The 16012-nt window shown below is 49.9% G+C and overlaps 1 long non-coding RNA gene across 1 annotated transcript in view; it reads right to left on the bottom strand.

Annotated features, from left to right (window-relative positions):
• The window catches only part of LOC138061404 (uncharacterized), a 125241-nt gene extending 109873 nt beyond the window's left edge, over window positions 1–15368 (bottom strand). Inside the window, exon 1 of the long non-coding RNA XR_011135124.1 lies at window positions 14761–15368. This is a non-coding gene — a long non-coding RNA (uncharacterized lncRNA). The remainder of the gene's footprint in view (window positions 1–14760) is intronic.
• Window positions 15369–16012: the final 644 nt, after the last annotated feature.

The raw sequence follows: 16012 nt of genomic DNA, 5'->3' as shown, positions 1-16012 counted from the left end.
GTCAAAGCAGCAGCTGTGAGAACTGCGACCTTTTCTAGGAATCTGCAGAGGAAGGGAACAGAGGATCTATAAACCATTATTATTTGTACTGCTTCAGTGTCTAAAGTTTCCAGCTGAGAAAAGGGCGACAGTGTGCCAGGCACAGTAAGCCAGAGCAGGAGAAACACCCTGCTCTGAAATGCTGACAACTCCTGTAGCAGGAGGGCAAGAAGGGGAAGTGAGACAGAGCAGCAGGCCCCATCCTGCTGACTCGCAGCCCTGGCTTCTCTCACTGGGCAACGGAGCAGGATGGCCCCTCCAAAGGCTGTTGGGAACAGCCCATTGAAGTAAGACGAACCAATTTAGGGACACCTTCACTGAAGTCTTCTACCTCCATCACCCAAAGGTTCTCTCAACTCTCCGTGCTGCCCATCAGCATAGAGGTCTCACTCACCTTGTCTACAGAAAGGAAACCAGCTTCACTACTCCAAAGTACTGCCAGTTCCCTCCTCAGTCCAGAGCCCACATCAAATTTTGGTCATAGCTTTTAGAGCTATATGGATCCTTGAAATGTATTACCTACCTTCCTGGGCCAATAACACCAAAATATCAGTAACTCTTCTCAAATCCATGTACACCACACCCTTTGGAAATCTCCCATCTCCCTTCTCATAATTCAGCTCAAAATTCAACCCTAGGGAGTGTCTAAGCCATAAACAGACTGTTTGGGAAGGCTCAGCACGCGTAATAGAGTTGATGAGGCAATTTCAGCCCATTTACAGTCATGAAGGGTCCAAAACCTATCCTGGGAGCTCATTTAAAATTAAAAAAAGAAAAAAAAACAGGCCTTGCACTAGTGATTGAGCATGTGACAGTGGTGGGACAAGAGGGGTTAAAATCCTTGTGTCAGTCCTTTTGTGGACCCTCTTTCTGTGCTGATTGTAGGTTTGCAAATAAGTGCTCATTCAGAGGAGCAGGTGAGACATCTTTAGAGTCATGAGATGGATCAGAAGATACAGAAAAAGCGTTCAAGAGAGGAGGAAAAAAAGGTGAAGGGGACTGAAATCTTCCTCCAAGTCTTTGTGCCTCCTCTGTAAATGGGGGGCTGTGACAATGCTCCTGCAGTTTGTCCAGTTAATTATGGAACAATGCAAAGCAGAGGGCTGTGATGGATTGGTGATTTACAAGATAGGGGTGTGAGAGCCAGAGAACGGTAATTACACGAGTGCTTCCACACTGCCTATACAACCAACTGTTTGACTAAGGAAAAGAATCCCTCGTATCTGCCTTCCCCTCGCCGATAAGAGCCGAATGCCACACGGGCCAGGTAAACAGCACAGCTCAGCCTTGCTTATCCCGAGGGGATGCCCGTCGTCCTTCCCCCCACCCCAGTCCTGGAGAGGCACCCAAGAGAAGGCACAGTGCTGGCAACCAAAGCCCACCTTTGCTGCAGGGAGGATACCCAAGGCAGAGATAAGAATCGCTGAAGCAAGGCCACAGGCCGAGCGGACAATGGCGAGGCTTGGGCCACAAAGCCATCCATCACACGGGAAACAAAGCCAGTGTCAGCAGGGACGGCTGCATCCTCCAGGCATGTCAGATGTCGAGTGAGCTGCATGACAGGCCCGTCAAGGGCTGCTGAGGCCTCCACGGTGATGCCAAGAGGAGAAGAAAAACCATACAGCGACTGCCGCAAGTCCAAAATGGTGCCAGGAAAGGCCAAGCTGCTTCACAGATTCCTTCTAGGTGAAGGAAACTTAACTCTCTCTCAATATCGGGATTATTTTCTTAATTGAAGATATTCCCCTCCCATGGATGAGGGTGCAGGAGTTTTCCTTGGCACAAGGGGTTATTGCAACTGCACAGATTGAAGTGCTTTATGTACTATGACCAAAAATCCAGGCTCAAGATGTTCAGGGAAGTCCAAATTGGGACTTGTTTCTCTTTTCTCAATGGTGTGAGCCTTTCCTTAGCTAGACTGCTGTAACTCTGGGCACGCACACAAGGAGCTACTAGGCAGCCCCATCTGCTTTCCCGGCCCAGACTGTACCTTCCAGCTCTGTGACTAGCTAAAGGATACACACTTTGCTCGTATGGCAAGGGCAGGGCATCGACTGCTGTACAAAAGAGATGCAGAGGAAGGGAGCTGTAAGGTGGTACACAAGCCAGTCTTCCCTTTCCTTCACACTTTATGCACATCCTACTCCATCACTTAAGGCTTGCCTCAGAAAATTTTTGGATGAGCTCCTCCGGCGGATGTTTTTATTTCAGACTAACATAATTAACTCAGTTAAACTTCCTAACCCACCCCAGCCTAATTTCTCTGTGTAGACAAGCCCTCACATGAGAAGCTTCTTATATGTGTAGTTCCACCAAATCATCCACCTTGAGAGAGCAAGCAGATTTCCAGCAGGTCTGGCTTCCGCATGAAATTAATACAAGAACAGCCTTTCTGAGTTCAATACTGGCCAGAAAACAGAAATGAAACACATGTTTCTGATCATTTCAGAAGCTCCAAAAGAAGTTTGATTCAGAGAACGGGCAAGAGTTCGAAGGCGAAGGGAAGAACATGTCCTGTTTGAAGTGCAAGGTCTCCTTTTTTATTAAGCCATCTCAGCCATTCTCATCACGCACACTTGAAGTGTCAGCCCACGGCAATGCACAGAGTTGCTTGTGTTGCAGATATTAGAAGTTAAGACACCGCAGAGCTTGGAAACTGCTGGATCTGACAACATGGTCTGAGCTCCATTATAAAGAACAGTTAAAGTGGAGGTGAAGGTTTGAACTCAGAGTCACAAATACCAGGGCTTACACTGGGGTACATCTTGAATTATAAGCTGCTCTCTCTCGCCTTTCTTCTCACTGCAGCTCCTGGGACTTTCCTTCTCTGCATCATGTTTGGTGACTTTTTGCTTATTTTTCTGCAGTTGGGAGAGATGCCACGAACCTGGAGCTGGGCCCTTCCACCCATTAATCAAAAGCTACAAGTGCTCTGCAGGGAGACAAAACCTCTGTGTGTTTCCCTGATATTTCTGGAGCAAGGCATGGAGGGCGGGGGGGCTGGGCCAAGGACCCCTAGTTAGATTAACATTTTATTCAGAGACCTATTAATCAAAGTCAGAAGTGGCGTGAAGCGGCACCAGGGGAGAAAAATGGCTGGACAACCAAAGGCCTTTCAAAAAAGAAAAAAACCCTCTCAGCTTGTCCTGATTTACTGCAACTCACTCACAGTACTAGATGGGAGAGGGGGAATTTGCAGCCTCTATCCAAACAAGAGTGGACCATACAGGTAAATTCTGGCTTTTTTCACATTAAGCAAACAACTCATTGCGCCCTGCCTCCAGCACAAGTCAAAAAGGTCCCTATCTTTCTTTCTCAAGAGCATTACAAGCTTTCATGCAAGCTCATACTTTTTAATTATTATTTTTGGAAGACAGCACGATTAGACTCCTTTTTCTTACAAGGAGGCAGGCTCAGTTAATGGGAATGGATCTGGCCAGCGTTCTGCTTGATTTTGGAAGGACCATTTGGAAGGGAGCGGTTTGCCCCACAGAAGAGGTGAATGGCCCCATACAGCATGACACCGATGGGAGTTGGGCACGTACACACTGGGAGACAGAACAACTCCAGGTTTGTCCCTCTGGTATGTCAGGGCCTCAAGTCCCTGCACCAGCGCAAACCCACTACAAGACAAAGTACAGCAATACAGGTGGTGCGAGCCTGAAAACACACAGATGTGTACTAGGCACTGTGCAAAAGGGGTATCTTATTTTAAAATGAAAGTCTGCCTGGGAAGAAGTCAGCACTCATCTCCATGGATTGGTCTGTGCCTGACCTAGAAATTCAGCCACAAGAGCACAGCTCATTTCAGCACGAGTCCAGGCTAAATCCTTGCTCTATGCCTCCACACGCTGTTTGGAGCACAGTATCTCAAGTACCTCAGAAACCTCAAGTCACAGAAGGGAACTAGGCCTCTTGGCCCAAAAGGGTAATATCATTGAAAACATTATTCTGCATGGGTTTGGCCAATAGTGTCAAATAAACCAAACAGTGCCCGGAGGAAAAACTTGTGCTTTCCTGTCCCTCTCTGAAAGAAGGCCGAACCAGCTGGAAGAAAGGGAATGAGGGGGCGCAGTGTTATACCCAACCATGCCAAGCAGTTCCTAAGAAGCTTTGGCCAGGAGGGATACTGTTGTGCACTAGACAGCTCTACCGCAAGGAAGGAGAGACTCAGCAAGTCCTCAGAGGACAATGGGGGGAAGGCTGCCTCAGGGCATACATCCTCAGACATGGCCTCTGTGTCCTCCTAGGAAGAGCCAAAGTGTTCCCAGCAGCATTTGGCTGCTTTTCTCCCATGGCAAATTCCTGGCAGCTGCTGGCGGCATGGAGACTTGGGGAACTCAATCCTATCTCTCTTCCCCAGGCTCCTGCCCCTTCCAATCCCAGAATACAAATATATGGAGGAAGAAATGGATTTTTCCTGTAGAGACGCCAGGCAGAGAGAGACTTGTGGAATGCACAACCCAATGGATCTAGTTTCCCAGAAAGACCAGCCTGGCCCGAGTGGGAGGTTAATTAACTCTGGCAGCTCAGGGCTGGAAAATGTTCACTTCATGCACTGGAGCGCCTGACCATGGGTGGAGAGGAGGCCTGGCAAACCACAGGGGCAAAGGTCTATCTGCAAATGCGTACAAATGCTTGGCTGGACTTGTGCCTGGGTCCTGCGGGAGGAACACGAGAAGGATTTAGCTGATTGCTAGAGCCACAGCAGGGTCTTGGGGGTGCAAGGGGAGAACAACACAACCACAAAAGTGTTAGAAAAACACAGCCACGCCAGGCGTAGGTGGAGAAGCAATATCTTCAAGGGCAGGCATGTGCTCTGCCCTCCCTTCTCTGAACACCACAAGCGCCTTTGCATCTTAGCCCCCAGGAAAGGTGGCTGAGGGGAGGCATGAATCCATCAGTAGGTGTTGTGGTTTACAGATCAGGGAACTGAAGGCATCATTGTGTCTTAGAAGAAAGAAATGAAGTTGCTCCAGAGCCACACAGACCTGCTGGAGCAGAACTTGGCTTCCATCACACACTGACTGAAAGGGGCATTGGCTGGTGTCTCCGTGCACTCGAGTAAAGCACATGTGGGACTGGAGACCTTCGTTCCAACTGCTAGTTCTTCACCTATCTAGACCCCAGAATACATTTAAGGTCCCACAAGACCAAAGTTAGAGAGGTCCCTTCCCAATCCAGAAGCTTCTAACTGCACCATACGTCAAGAAATGCTCTTCTCCCCTTGCCGTTACTGTAACGTCAAGGATATGAACATTTCAAGAAGACAGCAGCATTTTATTAGACTTCTGTGAGATGGCAACAGCTGTCGATCTAAGCGCATGACCCAGGGGCAGGCAGTGCCCCCCAAGACCCTGGTGCGAGCCTGTGACACCCCAGCCCCAGAGCTGCGCTGAAACCTAGTAGGAACATGAGAACATGAAGGCCAGCTTGACACTGAGGTCTGGAGGAGGAGGAAACTATCTGAAGAATAGGGAAATGTAGACCCTCTTCTACAGTGTGCAATCATGAAGAAGAAAGTGAGGAAGAGCCCCAGGTAAGCAGCCACCTCGGGGTACGTATCCTTCCCTCCCACTTAACAGAGAATCTGCTGTGAGATGCACAGATGCTCAATCTCAGCTTGGCTGCTGGTACGCCCTGTGGGAGCGGGCACATCCCACAACTTTCCCTGCTTCAGTTTCCCCATCTTTGCAATAGGTGTAATAACAGGTGCCCCCTTGGCAAAGCCCTTTGAGATCAGCTGATGAGAAGCATCATATGACCCAGATATTTTTTATTTTACTGAGAATGTCCCCCACACTTCCTAAAACAGCAAGTTCATCACAGGTTAGGTAAAAGGATGAATAGTACCTGCAGCTATTTTAAAGTGTCCCACTGTCCAAAAGGTAACTCAGAACAAATCCTCTATGTTGTGTAGGATGAGATAAAAAGCAGTTAAGGGAGCCTACAGATTTGCTTGGGGAAGCCTTTGTACAGCAAAAGGGGGGGTGAGACATTACCACGCTGAATTTCTGTGATTCCTTGGCCTGCTGCTCAAGATAAATATCATAGTCTTAAATATTTGAGGGAAATACTAGATCTAAATGAAGTAAAACAAGGTTCAAACTGAATTGTTTGCAAGGAATAGGGAAGGAAGAGAGAAGGGACAGGAGCCAGGAGACAACGGACAAGCCAAGGAAAACACTTTGAGAATGCCATGCCACTTAGTGCAGCCAGATGCATTTCAAAAGCAAAGAAATAGTTTGTCAGTAGTAACTGCATAGCCAAGCGGTAAGCAGGAGGTATACCCTTGCCACTGCTTTGAACCACACACCTCCATCCTTTCTCTCCACCCAGCACTTTTTACTCACCAATTTCAAAGCATTTACAGATGTTCAAACTTAGCATACTTCCGAGATTATTCTGAGTAGAGTTATCAAGAAAGTTACAACAGATTTCGGCGTTTTCCTTTCACTCACAAAGTCCCTGCAAAAGCTGCTCTGCTATGATGCCACAGGGTGTCTCACGATCAAGACCCACAAGTGCCCCTGCTTTTCTCTCAATTTCAAGCTCATGTGCAGCAATTCCAATATATTTTATGCTATATTTTATGTACAACTTGACATACACTGACAGCATTTGGGAGGGTGCAGCAGCTCCAGCAGAAGAGCCTCTCTTTCCTGCCATACCGGACTCTGAATCAGGGCTGGATTAGCGCTATCCAGAAAGGTGAACCAGCATCAAAAGAGGCCGGGAAATCCTGGCACCCCCCTCCGAGCCTGTAACAAGATCCTCCCTTCTCTGTTATTCTCGCCACTGGTCTCCATCTGTAGGAACTTCTGAGGATACAACTAGGCCAAACCAGTAGGCAGCAACTGCTTCAGCATTTGTAAATACTCAATAATCAGCCCAGATTAAGCTCCTCGTTGCCAGGAAACCACCCATCAGACTTAGCCCTTTTTCTGCTAACCCCGGGTAGTTCGCCCAATAAGCCTGTGTGCTCCGGCTTCATCCTAAGGGCTGTTTGCCATCAGCTTACTTTGAGCATTAGTAGCGCTGAATGCTGAACTCTCCCGTTATGTTTTTGCTCCCTAGGCGAGCGAGGGAGCCTTTTCCAAGCAGCTCCCAGCAGCAGGTGAGCAGCAAACACTACCCTCGCTGCCGGCGAGCTCTCCATCTTTGTAGCACCCGGCTGCACGCCTCCCGCACCGGGGCAGCGGCAGGGAGAGGGCTCCGAGGATGGGTTAGTCCTTGCCTGCGCCGACCCCTCACGCAAGGCGCTGGCTCCCAGCCTGCCCTCCCACCCCAACCGAAAGCTCCTGTTGGGCAGGCACCGTGGCCGCTTCGCAGCAGGGGAGATGGTCCCTCCTGACTGATGCTTCCTTTGAAATAGGAGCAACATGGAAGGTGTTGGACAGCCAGTGTGTCACCGGGTGCAACGTGGTGCTTCCGAGGGTCCTGGGAGTCCTTCCAAGAGCTGCTAGATCACTTCAGTTAATCAGCTCTCAGCATCCGAGCTGCAAGGGTCCTCTGCTTGCTGCGGGGAAACCCAAAACGTAGTCAGTCCTGCAGCCGGGTGCCCCTGCGCCCCGGTCGGGGGAGCCGCTTGCACAGCGAGGGCAGAGCTGTGACCTAGGCAGAGCCCAGCCTCCGCCAGGGCGTTTCTGCCGCAGAGCCTTGGCTCCGCATGGACCGTAAACCACCTCTCCGCAACAGCCCACCCAGCCACGGGCTCACTAACATCCTGACCGTGAACACCATCACCATACAATACACCCCAACAGAAGACCCCTCAGGGGACAGAGACCCTTTTCACCGTACAAAATACAAAGCTGGTGGGAACCATTCAGTGCAAAACTATTTTATCAGAAAAATCACAGCTTGTCAGGACAAAGGAACAGTTGGTATAAATGTATCTATTTTTAAAACAGGGGATTAAAAAAAAACTCTGAAGTTGTTTAGATAACTGTTTTCCATTTCACAAATATCTCAGTTCCAATTTTTTGGATGAAGATAACCTTTCATTTAAGAATTGAAGCGCATTGCTAGTAAGAAAGAGGGTGAGCCTGGAGATGAATGCACCAGTTGTCCCACTGAAAACATTTTGTATGCCCTGGGTTTCAGCTGAATTGCTTCCAAGATAGACTTTTTTCCCCCCATCTGAGATGGGAAACATCTGAGATAATTTCTCATCCCACATGGATTTCACAATTTCCCATCCCTGGGAACGCAGAGTGCCTGGCACAGGGGCTCTGCAGACACCTACAGATAAAGGCAAGGCAAGGTAGGAATGCTGAGAACTGACAGACAGATGGAGATTAACAGTACACGTTAGTTTTTCCACGGGAAGGCTAATTAACCACTAGAACAAACGTAGGGGATACAGTGTCCAATTTGCATCCCAATTTCCTCTCATTCTGAGGACACCCGGATGCTTTCAGAGGTTGTGGAAGTACCTGCCTAAGTGCACATAACTACTGTTACACTCCCAAGACACGTGTAATCCAGTGTCCTTGCCCCACAGCAGTGGCTTGCTGTGGTGGATCTCGTCTAAATATAAGATTCAGCTTGACAGTTTGTGTGCAGGGCCTAGCGCATTTCTCCTACACACCCCAAAGACTCCTTCAGGGAACCCTGGCTTCACTGAAGTCCATGGCAAAAGAGAGCAGACCTGGGATTTCACTCCCTGTCTCCACTGCCTCCAAGTTACACTTGTTTTCAGCAGTCGCATTCCCAGGTCATTTTTTCCAGCACGTCTAGAACAACTAGGCCACCGGTTTATTACAACACACAGCAACTCAAAGTGTGACTAGCGTGACCTCTCCCAGAGCATGAATGTCACCACGAATTTAAAATCGCACTCCACTTCGCACGGAGCCTTCTCTCAGATCCACACTTTTGTCACAATACATTTTCAAATCACTGATCACTACAACCCCCCCATCTCTCCACCCTTACCTTCCTTCTGCGTGCCTCACTCACACTAACACACAAAACACTACAGTGCTTTTTTTGTGCAGATCAGGAACCAACAACGGATAGAGAGAAAAAAATAACTGAAGCATTTCTGGAGATTGCAGGGGGATTTGCACACTGAAGTTCAGGCACAGTCTCACCACTAGCGCTTGGAGGAAGTTTCCCTTCATTTAGGGGTAGGGAGCCCAGAAATTACAGTGTTGCTTCTTGCACTTTTGCAAGTTCCAGGTAAAGAGCAAAGGAAGCAAACGGATAATTAAAGTGTCACTCTTGACAGATAGTGGCAGAGGGGACAAGAGGAGAGGAAGTGAATGAGCATACCAGCCTCTTGCTTTCAAAGCCTTCTGCACTGGATCATCAGATTAATCAGTTTGATGGTTTTGGTGCAGTTGGGTCAGCAAAGAACCAAGCATGGGAGAGTAGCAAGCTATATTTTACGTATGACTTGAGGAACGCTGACAGCCTTTGGGAGGGTGGGGAAGAGCAGGTACCAACAGAACAGGCAGCAGCTCACAGCAGAGCTGAGGATGAGGCAAGGCAGATGATGACAGCTTTGGTCTGAAGCAAACAGGCAGCCCAGGGCGGAGGCTTTGGACTGGACCTGAAGGGAGGCCCCACCAGGGAGAAAAACACTCACAGCTGCACAGGGAAACTGGCCCCACATTACAGGTTTTAATCAAGACAATCTCACAGCAACATTTGGGGATTTATGGAAACTAAATCTGAAGCCTGAGTCCTGATGACTGTCGTTTTGTCTGGTGTCCCCATGGAATGTAAAGATTTCCTACTTTATCTCCCTTTGCTCTCTGTGCAGGAATCCAGACAGCTGATCAAATATGAAGATTTGCCTGAAAAAGGTACAAAATGGCCTGGGGAAGAGCCTTCATTTTGCTGGCAGGTTCATTCAAAGGGATCACAACACAGCACATAAGGGGACCTTTGTCTCTGGAATAAAATCTCCATTTCAGCTCTCTTCTTTGGCCATGATCAATAGGAGGAAATTAAAGTCTCATCCTGGGAAAAAAGTCAGCTTGCTAAGACTGTGTTGAAAGATCAGGTAATGGAGACAGAGAGCAAGTGTGAGCACCCGCACCCTCTCTTGGTCAGCTTGGGAACTACAGAGGCAAAAGCCCCAGCTGGAAAGAGCTCCCCAACTCCAGGCACAGCTAATCCCACAAGAGACAGCCAAGCGAACGGCCGCAACTCGTAATGGGAGACATGGGTGCTAACCAGAGCTTCGATCTAGAAATCAGCTCCCCACAGCTCCTGCCCAGTGCTGGGGCATCCGTATTCTCCAGATGCCTAAATATTGCCTGTGCAGCCTCTGCAGTTTCTGTCCCGGGAACACAAAAGACCAACCCCAACAGCTTTGAGCACATCTGCACCTCTGTCCCACCTAGCCCTGGGGTATTTTCAGGGCACCTACGTCCCACCTACCACACCCTCCATGCACCTTGCCTCCTCCAGCAGGCCCACCAGCAGAGAAAACACTGCCCGCACCAGTCAGTCTGACGAGAGATATTAATTCACATCACAAGTTTGTGCCCAGGTTAAGTGCCTTTTCTGCTCATTTCAGTATAAGGTTTTGAGCACAGCCCTTCCACAGAGCTACGGGCACTGTGGAGAGAGTCTTTGACCCATATGTCCTATCTGTCCTGCTTCACAGGGGTGAGCATCCTTCAGGCAGAGGGTGGATCTCCCTCTGCTGCAGAAGAACGTGTTTGTTACTGGGCCTCGGTGCAAATTTCTGGCTATGATGAACGATTGCATGCCAGGATAGGGTCATCCCACGACACTCCACTCCCAGCCATGAAGGGCAGGAGAATTGCATTCAATCCCCTTCCTGGAAGGGAGCTCAACCCCTCGCTTCGGGCAGGGGCGTGAGGCAAACATATCACCACCTTTGTTTACTGCAAGAGATGACTGCCATGATGCTCTCAGTGCAGGGATAGACACATCACATTCAGTCTAATCCAGATCTTTCACATACCCTCCTCATGGGCTCCAGGCTCTCCCACCACTCATGGCACAGAAAATTTAGGAGCTTAATCTGAGATTAAGCTTTGCACAGGGTGGCAGGCACCTCAAAGGTAAACTTGAGCCACCCTGGCAAGGCTAGGACGGGCTAAGATCCTGGCCAGATCATGGCTGTCTCCATAGTCTTCTGCCTTAGTGAGCTCCAGCTCAGTTTCAAACCTGGGAAGATGTTTACCAAGAACTGTCCGAGAAGACATCTCAGGCTGAACAAGGAAAGGGAGACAGAGGTTTGTGAGGCTGCAAAGGGTCTGCAGGGCTCTTTCTGGAGAGCTGGTCCCAAGAGGCAGAGCTTCCTCTGCAGTCACCGAGAGATACGATGTTAAAATGAAGCACAAATTTTCCCCACCCACCAACAGGCAGATATCAGCCCTCCAAAACCCACCAGACTAAACACCTCACAGAGAACTAGCATTTTTTCGACCACTGCCATAGCAATAAAATGCCCACAGTCCTCTTTCTCAGCTTTAGGTTTGATGTTTTGGGGTGCCAACAGGGAAGGCCCTGTTTAAACTTTTAGTAATGGAAAGAAAAGCAGCATCTGCCACTTGGACCACTAAGTCTGGAGTAGCATTATCAGTCAGTTCGGGCAGGCACCCACCATAGCTGCCTTCACCCTCTCCCAGGCCCGCATCTCAGGTTGACTTTACCAGTAAGAGCAACAACAAGATAAAAAACCATTTGCTGCCCTCTTCCGAGCAAAGCCAGATTACAAGTCAACATGGATAAAAGTTCTACAGATGGTAATTTAGTCAATAAGCAAAATTCTATTTCCTTGCAGAAAACCAGTGATACTTGTATGGCATCAAACAACTTTGACAAGGCAGGTCAGAAGTAATCGCCTCATGTTACAGATAAGGACATCAGATGAACGTTATGCTTCCTAAACCATTAGTTATCCACAGAGGGCATTCTTGGCATTTCAGTTTCATAACTCTCAGGTTAATCCTCTTGTATGGAAATACAAAGAAATACCTCCTGGCATATTCTGTTCCCAATAACTACAAACACTTCAGAGCAGGCGGAGTGCATGAGGCACGTTAAAGAAATGAGAAAATGACTCGTGTATTTAAGAGGGCAATTTGGGGTTTTTTGGACTAAAATCACTTAAATCTTTTCTGCCCTCTAGCAGTGCTATATTCTGTCCTTGCAGGGAATATATATCTTTATCTAGGCATACAGTATGTGTGCACATATTATCTGCAAAACACAAACCTTAACACTGCTAGCTGCTGCTTTAAGGCATTTATCCAAGATGACTTATCATACATGAAACCTGTTAAATTAGACCAGGTACTCTCCATTAAAGCCCTTCAAAACTGGGCTCAGGCACCTGAAGAAGCCTCAGTTTTCAGGTGTGTACATATTAGAAATGGCTTTTTTTTTTTTCAGTAGTTCTTCTACTCTATATCCTAGGACAGACAAGATGTCCCCTGATGTGGGATCAACACTCTGCTTCTCTTGGCACTCTCTCTGGGATGCCCTGCATACTTCAGTCATGAAGGGAAAACAGCAGTTTGAAGATGACCAGGTAGTCTCATATCAATGACCATGAAAAAAGCCTTTTGCAATTTGTAAGCAACCCAACACATCCCATATCAGGCTGCCACCAGGGCATCTACTGAATGTTCCCACTTGGGAATACACAGTGCATTCGGCTGTAGACTACATGAGACAGGGAAATGCCATGCGCTATGGGACTGTCTTCCATAAGATCTCCAAGCACTGCTTAACCTCTGATTGTTGCACAGAATCAGTCTGTCTCCATGACCAAGCATAGCAATGGATGATAACAAGTTCCTGGATTTATACATACAAAGAACACTTTCACCCAACAAATGAGCATGCAGAAGCCATGAGAATCTATTTAAACCAACAGCAGTAGGCTCCTAGGAGTTACATGAACCCCGCCACTTTGTTAGCAAGTGCCTGCAGCCATCCAGAGGCAAAACACAAACACTGGCGTCATAAGAAGCAGGGACAGAAAACTTACTTCTCTGCAGGTTTTTGGCTAAAATTCTCTCGGCTCTGAAATCAGCTTACTTTGCTTTCAGTGCTTCTTTTACTTTGCAAACTGTACAAAAGTCACCATACAGATACCTGAAAGACAGAGCTCTTGAGAAAAGGAAGAGCCAGTGTGCCTTCCCTAGTGTCACTGACAGCCATTTGGTCCTTTGCTTAGCTGGTGCTGACCTGCTTTTTAAACATCTCAGGTTTGGAGCTCTGTCACTGAGGCTGCAAACACAGCTGGATTTAGTTTCTCAGGGTTTTTTACCCCAGTATCTTTCAAAGACAGGAGCTGCTTGGAAGCACCCTAAACCTTTGGTTATGCAGCAGCCTGCCAGCAGGCCCGGCAGCCCACCCCTGCACCTCCAGGTGTTGGACTGGCCTTGATACTAAGAAGGGATTTGCAAAGAAACCTAATAGCTTGCATTTGTCTTTGCCATATTTCACAAGCTCCGAACACCACCATTTCCTCTTTGAGATCACCGAGCAGCCTTGGACAGTCCCTCCCTTCGGAGGGAAAGCCAGCTCTCCCTTCAGCAGCAGCGCAGCAGGTCCTCAACAGGCCAGCGGAGCGGGAAAGCATCTGTGACACGCGCCTTTCTGAGCCAGGAGCAGCCAAGACATGCAGGCTCTAGATTTATGGATTAGACATGCTGCCATGGCATACAAATCACTCTGCACTCGGTGCAATTCATTATCACATTGCTATGGCTGGTTTCCCTCTTCACAGGTGCAAAGATGCTAAAAAAGCTTTTAACCTTTCATGTGCCAAGACCTAATGATGTACAGTCCGGCCCCCTCCTGCCTTCCCAGGGAAGTGAAACCCAAGTCAGCAGTTGCTCTGTCCTCGTGGGCACACCGAGCCGTGGAGGTTTGCTGGCAACGCTGACAGGCAGGCAGCTGAGCACAGTCTCCACGCTGGCATCGCGCCGGCGCCCAGCCTGGCCTCTGCAACCAGCTGAGCCCAGGCCTGTAGCAGTGTCGGTACCTGCTTGCATGCACTGTCAACATCCTCTGATCCAGGTGAATTCAATTCAGCTAAAAATCTGCTGGCAAAAACAGGGAGTCATTCAGCCACAGGCTAGCCCACTGTGCAGTAGTATTGGGAAAACAAGGGGCCTTTGCACCCCTTGCATGGGTCAGTGCAGAAAAAACCGCAGCAGGAATGAGACACCTAAAATAAAGGTACAACCAACCTAAAGAAAAGAAAAGGAAGTGCTGAAGGGAAGGACAGTGGTTTGCTCGAACAAGGCATCTCGAGAAAAGGCCGCTGGGGAAGAACTAGCCAGAAAAGCAGTCTTTCTATTCCTATGGAAAGCGTGCTGCTCAGGGAAGGGGGAAATACCACACAAAAAAGTCCGTAAGGGAGAGAAGAAAATACCAAGAAAGAGAGAGAGAGAGAGAGCGAGAGAGAGACTGATGTGAGCATCCCCACAGGCCAGGCCCCTCTGCTGAGCTGCGCGAGCCCCGGACACCAGCGTCTCCGTCAGCCGCCTCTCGCGGGAGGCCGGGAAGCTCAGCAAGGTCCCACCCCAGGAAACCGCGACTCGCCCCCCTTGGCCACTCTGGAGCCATTTCCAGTCAAGCTAACCCCCCAGCTGGGTGCCTGACAACTACTTTATATTCCCCCACCACCCCCCACAATTATGTATCCTTTCCCTAGGTCTTTGTTCTTAAGGAAGGATTTTAATTAAAGGGTTCTGACAAAAAACGTTCACCTGCCTTTCTCCTGCGTCAGATTTTCACTTCTGCCCGCAGTGACTCAAGGAAGTTTCTCTGTCTTTAAAGCAGCTACAGCAGTGCTCTTACGCCCTCGCACGTGCGCGCAACGCCTTCGGAGCAAGGTGTCCAAGCGGAAGCGGCTTCTCCCGGCCGGTCCGTTCTGGAAACGGTCCCTTACACACGCAGCAGCTTCCCAGACTAGCAGCTCCTGCAATTCGATCGCGAATCTCAAGGACCGTCTCCGAATATTCACACCCAGTGCCATTTAATGATTTTCAGTCCATGCTTTACACCTCCTTTATCTTTACAATACCAAAAATAACCCCCAAAAAACAAAAAAAACCCCACCCTTCCCGGGAGAAGCGACGCAGGACCAGTCGCAGCCCCGACGCGCGCAGCTATTCAGCAACAGGATAAAAAAGCGAGATTCTAGCCCGGCGTTTCAGAGGAGCAAACATTTGCAACAAAGCCAGGAAAAACGTCCGGGTTTCTTAGCACTGGGACGCGCAGGGGCACAACGGCCGCCCGGCGCCGCCGCGGACCACCCTGCGGTCCCGTCTTGGAGCCGCTCGGCGCATAAACGCCGGACACGAGCGGCTCCTCCAGGCTCATTTACCTCCAGGCAGGTTGGAGCTACATGTCTCACACCCCTCCCCCCTCCCAAACCCCACCAAAAAACCTGCCAAACCGCCCAAACAGAGACCCCCCCCAACACCGAACACCACCTCCCCTCCGGGCAGGCCTCCCCCGCCACCAGGGCAGCTCTCACCTCTCCCATTTTTCGGGGGCCAACGGGCTCAGCACCAGGGACGCGGGGCAGGGAGGCCGCCGGGCAGCTCCGCTCTCCTCAGCGCCTCCCTGCCGGCGGCCATTGGCCTCCCCAGGTGAGGGCAGCCAGGGCCGTTAGGACCCGCTCCCCACGACGACGGGGAAGGGTGGCCGCGGTCGGTCGGCCCTCAGAGAGGAGGCACGGCCGCCTCCTGGCCTCCCCCGGCCTCCCCGATCCCTCTGCCGCAGCTACCGCCTGCTTGCACCCAGCGACCGGTCGCGTGAGGCCCAAGCTACAAAATGGCGGGACTAAGCGGGGGACGTTTTCTGCTCTACAGGTTTTGGAGGGCTCTGCGCTACAGTCGTGCAGCGCCGGCCGGGCGGCGAGGCCCCGGCGGCCGCCAAGCGGGGCTGCGGGCGCTGCTGCCCGCAGGACGGCTGCCGGGTGCTTGCGGGGTTGCGCCGCCCTCGCCCAGGCCCTGCT

Source organism: Struthio camelus, chromosome 17 (assembly GCF_040807025.1).
Source record: "Struthio camelus isolate bStrCam1 chromosome 17, bStrCam1.hap1, whole genome shotgun sequence".
NCBI classification, from domain to species: Eukaryota; Metazoa; Chordata; class Aves; order Struthioniformes; family Struthionidae; genus Struthio; species Struthio camelus.
The sequence above is the reverse complement of the archived record's forward strand: the minus strand, read 5'-3'. Positions and strand labels throughout refer to the sequence as shown.